Source organism: Rhagoletis pomonella, unplaced genomic scaffold, assembly GCF_013731165.1.
Source record: "Rhagoletis pomonella isolate Grant_MI unplaced genomic scaffold, Rhpom_1.0 Rhpom_scaffold_00004, whole genome shotgun sequence".
In the NCBI taxonomy this organism is placed as follows: domain Eukaryota; kingdom Metazoa; phylum Arthropoda; class Insecta; order Diptera; family Tephritidae; genus Rhagoletis; species Rhagoletis pomonella.
In genome coordinates, this window is record NW_023458558.1 from 10059363 (window position 1) to 10066097 (window position 6735).

Below are 6735 nucleotides of genomic sequence, written 5' to 3' on the forward strand. Positions count from 1 at the left end.
TGATGTAGCTTACTAAATAATTTGAATTTTATTTTAAATAAGTGGCATTCGCGCTCTTAATCGTGAGCAACCACCCCTACCATCGCAACCACCCCCACCATCGCAACTATCTTCTGTCGATTTTTCGGTTGGAACTAGAGTGTGCCACTTTTTCGTTACATCGTTGTTTGCATTTACTCCCTACTGAAAGCAAAGAAGTTTCACTTCAACAAAGTTCTAAAATGTACAGACGTAGCTACAGACTGCTACAATTGCTGCTTATTTGCATTAATTAATTGAATTATTTTATTAAATATTAATACCTGACAGCCGCAATAAAGAGTAGATATTTAAAAGCTTTCATGCTTGCAAAGCCCAAACAACAGTATGTATGCATATGTGTGTACCTACACATATATATGTATGTATGTATATGTATTTACCCTGAGCTTGGAATTGTTATTTCTACTGTTGTTACTTCCAGCACTTTTTTGTTTTTGTATTTCGCTTATTGCTGTTGTGAATTTCTAATTTCAACAAGTCTTTCGCTCTACAACAACGAAAAGCAAAACACAACCACGCGGTCAGGCAACTAAAACTAAAAAACCACCACATACATATGTACATAAGCAGCACTACCCATAGTAGTAATTGCAACAAAAAAAAAATAATAATAATAAATAAATAAAAAAGTGAAAGCAAGACTACACAAAAGTGCTTAAGCTGAGCTGATTTGTATAAAAGGCCAACAAAGCAGCTGGTCGCACTAATTGCAGCAACATTTAACTAATTTCCTCAGGCACTCAATTGCTAGCATACACTTAGGCGCAAAAACATGTGCATGAGCTTGTAAATATATACGTACAGCCTCTGCGAGTGTGTGTGTGTGGTGTGTGGTGTGTCTATTGCATTTGCATGACGATAACGTTGTGGCACAGCAAAACAATGCAACGCCGCTCAAAGCAGCCACAAACGCTTAGCAAGTGAGTCGAGTGCGGCACAAGTTAATAAAACTATATGAATAAATGACCAATACAAATACATATGTACATATGTGCGTAAGGAAAACATGAATCCACGAATTCACATTCATACATACTTACATACGGACATGATTGTCTACTGTGGAAATTATCTACGTTGCAGAACGGTGATACTGCTGCAAAAAAAATTTTGTTTTGTTTTGTATGTTTTATAATTTCTAATGCAATTGCTATTGTTTAGAATGTTGTTGTTGGGCTTGAGCTGGTGTTTGTGTGTGCCATGTGAGTTTAGAAGCTTTGTCTATAGTGTATTCGTTGCTTGAGGTTACTTCTATTAGGTACTTGTCCCTATATAATTTGGAGTATCAATGGTACTTAAAGATTAGATGAAGTTAAATCATGTTGTACATACTTATGTAAGTACATGTATATATATACATACATATATGTTTGTACATTATGAAAAAATACGAAAAGAAAGGCTTACATATCGATAATCCTCTGCAATAACGACACAACTCAAAATTTCGTGATTTTCAGTAAAGCCAATTAAAGCCGCTGTAGCTAGCGCTTATAGTTTTTATATAAATTATTTTTTGTGGGTTTGTAAGCCTTTTATAAAATGTCTTAGAACTAATTATTGTAAATTATTTGGGATAATTGTGTAGGGAAAATTTGTAAGCTTTCAAAATGTGACTGCTTTATAAAGATCTAATAAGAATCAAACTAAAAAAAAAATAATTAATTTAATACATAAGTAAATATTTTTAAGTACTTCAACAAAAATAAGTTCACTGCCACTACTGATCTACGGAAAAAAAAGAAAAATGGCGATCGACAGCTTTGATTTATGGCACCATTAACGATAAATGTGAGCCTCTGTTCGGTACTAATTTTGTTTAGTTCCGATTTTTATTTTTCTTAATTACTTGTACTCAACCATTTTTATCGATCACATTTAATAGTTATTTTTTATCCTTTTCAAATTTTGTCAAAAGGTATACAAAGTTTTACAAGCGGGATACGTTGGCGTGACTAAATAAGGCAGCCACATCGTAGGGTCTCTATGGTCAATATGAACTGGTATAAAGCGGCGACGGGCTTGTCAGCGTGCAGAACATTTTTAAGCTTTCTGAACATTTAAGTAGTACTAGACCGCAGAATTGAAATATCTAAAAAGCTAATTATGTGTCCCTGATCAGAGCACTAGAAACCATAGTGTTATGGACCAAAAATACGCTTCGCAGCTAAGGTCCACATGCGCATCTGTTTGAAGAAGAGCGTGCGCAAAGTAGAAGCTGTAGTCACAACGCTCAAAGCTCTCAGATTATTCAAGTATTTTATATGGAAAAACCCCAACTTTTCGTAGATATGATATAAAATTCGCGAGAACGAATATTTTTCGATTGAAAAACCCTGTTTGACTTCAGAAGATTCCCAATAAAAATATCCAATTATTTATTTAACCATTTTTTCATAGTAACTATATTTTATAGGTCCGCCAAAACTAACAGAAAAAGCATTAGGGGATAATTAAAAAATATTTAGTATTAAAGAATGGAGCGCTTTGAGCGACCTCTTAGGGCCATTTGCACGATGTCTAGTTAACGTTAGTTAAGCACATCGACTGCTTTATCGATCACATGTTAAAAGGTGGGTGTCGATAACGCCAGTAACAATGTTTAACTGGGAGTTGGAACTAATCAGACATGGTGCAAATGGCCCTAAATATTTTTTGATTTCCAAATAAAAAATGGGGGTATGTTTTTTTTTTCAATAAAGAAAAATCCTAGCGGGTGAAAGCTAGAGATGAGAGGTGAGAGAGAGAGATTTTATAAATTCAAAATCGTCGTCAAGGTATTAATGAAAACTTTTTTCTTATATCTGCATATAAACATACTTATTTATTTACTCTTACTACTGTTAATACAGCCCTAAACGTCAGAGCGAACGCATATACAAAAGCTTTAATGTACATAAAAGCTCTGACCTAGTACAGTTGCAGGAAGTTACAGGAAATAAGATCCCGTACTCCAAATTCCTCCAAAATCCACGAAAATGAGAGCGATTTTTGGAGAGTTGTGTAAAGAATGAAGTTGCAAGATTTTACCCGAACTTTTTCTTCTGGTAAAATCATGAAAAGTTTCAAGCGATCGCTGATTGACGTTTTTACAGGAAAAAATGTTGTTTTTGTTCCCGTACTTTTTGTTGTTACTCACTTTTTACTCTCACTTCAGCGAGTAATTTTGCTGTTTGACATTTTTACAGGACTTCACACGAAAAGTATTGGATCAGAGCTAAAAAGTTCACTTTTATAGTTTGCGCGCGCTAATGCCAACGAAGTCATAAAGCTCAACGAGTACCTATATGCACGTGTGCCATGTCGAAGTGATAAAATGAAACGTTAAACTCCTAACCCCATAAACAACAACACACAAAGCTAATAGCGAGCGCATAAACAAACACAAACAAATGAAATTTAATGATTTTTAATGATGGTGTTTTGTAGTCGGATAACTTTTCGACGAAGCAACGAGCGCTTTATGTATCAGGATTCGCTGCACTTCCGACCTTCCGGCGGGTGGGTGTGGGGCTACTATTTGCATATGTATGTATGTATGTTACTTTTGGATGATGAAAGTGTTGGTTTCATACGTAACGGTAGCTGTCATTTGCTGCCGACACATGTTTTTGTTAATTTTATTGACCGTGACGTTTTAAAACGAAATTCGTACTACAAATTACTAGTACATAAATACTTACCTACATACATACATACTCATATCCACATAGTACATATGTATGTAGGCACAGAAGCGATATATTTATGTTGTACGGCTTCACTGAAGGGCCTTTAAAATTTTATGATTGTAATTATGCGACCGTTGACCGAGTGGTTGCGCTAAAATGATTAAATTTTATTGAGTTAATGTGTGGATAACTGTATACCAACTGTTTGTAAGTGTGCTTATGGGCGCGCTTCGTTCTAAGCCCATAAATTCAGTTTTATGTCTCTAACGTGTTAAAGTGAGTGATACGAGAATTAGTGTTATCACCTGGATTTATTTTAAATTGACAACACTTATGTTCCGTATTACTCAAATTACAGTAGGTTGATACATACATATATACAGATGTAAATAGCTACATAAATATAAACTGTCATTATATTTAATTCATTGCAATAAGAGGAGAAATGGTGTTGCAATTTAAGAACGTTTGTTAATTAGTTTATTATATTCGGCTTAGAAGGTGCTTGTGCAGCAGTTTTTAGCCCATTCAATTTTAATATAACAAAGTGCAAGTTTAAATTAGCTGAAGCTTACCGCTTACATACATATTATTATTATTATGCATACACCACCGACAAAAAATTGTCAAAATCAGCGGAATTTCGTTTAGAATTTACAAAAGACTCAAGATTTCAATTAAAGATTAAAAAAAGAAATGTAGAGGTATTCTATTGACAATAAAACGCAACGATCTCCCGCTATTAGAGCTTCGAAACGCAAAATATTTTTCATAAAATTTGTTGATAGGCTAGTACGGACTGCATACTCAAACCGATCGGAAATAAAAAATTTTATTTTTATTCCACCCTAATATCTATGCCTTTTAAAAACTCGTAAGATTTGTCAGTACATCTTCTTATTTTCACTAGCTCAAATGACGTGTGCTCCAATACCCGAAAACTCTTGGTAGTTGCTAAATGATGCTTTGTCTGGTTTTCGTTAACTGCTAGACCAACCTATGTATTTTGTCTCCTTCTTTGAGATGAAATATTTGCGAAGTCGGCCCTAATTTGCATCTCGCGGTAATTGGCGCAAATTCAATCTTCGCGCATTTATTGTTTAGACCAAATTGTGATGAAAGGCTGGTGTATGCTTCAGCTTTGAACAGCTCAGCAGCTGTACAGTCGGTTGGGAAAGAGTTGGTTTTTTTTTTTAAAGCCTCATTATTAGAGTTCTCAACTAATCCTGGTCGAATGGGAAGGTGATCTGAGTTTATTTTTATGAGCTACGATAAGAATTGCTACTTCTGTACATAAATTGTACTGTGGACGTCTGTTACCAGATTTCCATATTCACTTTTGAAGCAAGCGGCTTCGATTGTGAAACGAAGCAATTATTTGGTTTCTGAGCCGAAGGTGGTAACACCAGTGCTCCATCTAAATGTAAAGCAGTGGATCGTCACTTCTTTTTATATATATATAATAATAATAATATTTGGTTTGTGACTTATTTTCTAAAAGAATTTCCACGCCAAATTCTTGGCGACTTGGTGACTGTAATCAGTTCACTAAAAAATAACCGAATTTTGTACGCCTCACCTCAGACATTATCATGCCATTCCTTAAAAAAGCATAATGGTAATTTTTCATTTGCGCTAATTTCATAAACAAGAGCTTGAGTTTTCCTACAAAAACATAAATAAAAAATTTGCAACAATTTCTTTTGCACCAGGCAGGAGTAGACGATTCTTTCCTTCAGTGCCACCAATTTAGCTGCATTACACACCGCAGGCAATACTATTTGCATTTTATTATATAAAGCTTTCTGTTCATGCAATATCAGAGTAATGTGTGTGAAAAAACAACTAAACATAGCTTACGGTCTGATTATGGCAACTTAACGTTACTTACAGGCTCTCACTTAAAACTTCCCTTTAATGGATGCTGCTTATAATTGAACAGCTGAAAATTAACGTTACTTATTTAATGCCACGTCGAAATGTGTTTCATTTTGATTTTCGAAGTTCTAAGTTCAGTTACGTTAAGTTAAGTTAAGTTGCCATAATCAGGCTCTTAGGACCCCCTTATCACAGCAAGTTTTTGCATAAAAAAAAATAAAAAAAAAATAAACGCAGCCAGAGTTGAAATTGCATTGAAAACAATAAAGGCATCTCGAAATGCTTCTTACGTTTTCTCCATATTTCTTCACGAATTTCACAATTTCATAGGTGTGGCACACTCAGCATGCCGCATTCATTTAAGTTGGTACGAGTTCAAATCGGCGGCGTTAAGTCAATGAAATTAACAGGAAAAAATAAATGCGTAACCGTTTTTGAGAGTCATAAGAATTGTTAACAAAGAAATAAAAAAATAATAATTCGCACATCTCATTTGCCTCCGCTTTTGAGAGGCGTCACGTGGTCGCACCGTTGCGCCGATACTTGAAATCCGCCAGTTGAATGCTCTCCCCAAGCGAACACGCAAAATTGGCTTACTCGATTTCAGAAGCATCATCTCACATTTGCTAGCAGTTCCCTCAACTTCACACTCCACCGGCAATCGACCACCGACGGCATCATTATTCATAGGCATTTACTATAATAAATGCACCCGGCTGGCTGTCCTTTAGCTCAGACTGAATTGACTCAATGGGCGGCGCATTGGGATATTCGATGCATACGTGCGAACACAGTGCATGGATTAAATATTGTACATATGTATGTACATACGTATGTACACATTTATATTATAACTGAATAAGTGTAGCAAGTAGGCGCAGTGTGTCTGGTCTGCGTGTCAGTTGTGGGCACTGTGGCGCACGAGTATGAAAAAAAAAAAATGTTTCCCGCCGGGTTGTCAAACGCAATTATCACTTCCTTATTTCACTATTCATGTGAGTAGCTGGAATCAAGTTGGCAACTACGTTGAACAAAAAAAAAACTATTGTTTTTTTGTTTAATGGTTTTTTAAGCCTTGACGTCAGTGACAAAGGACATATAGAAGGTACATACATAAATAGTTTGCGCTTATTGCGATTTTTTT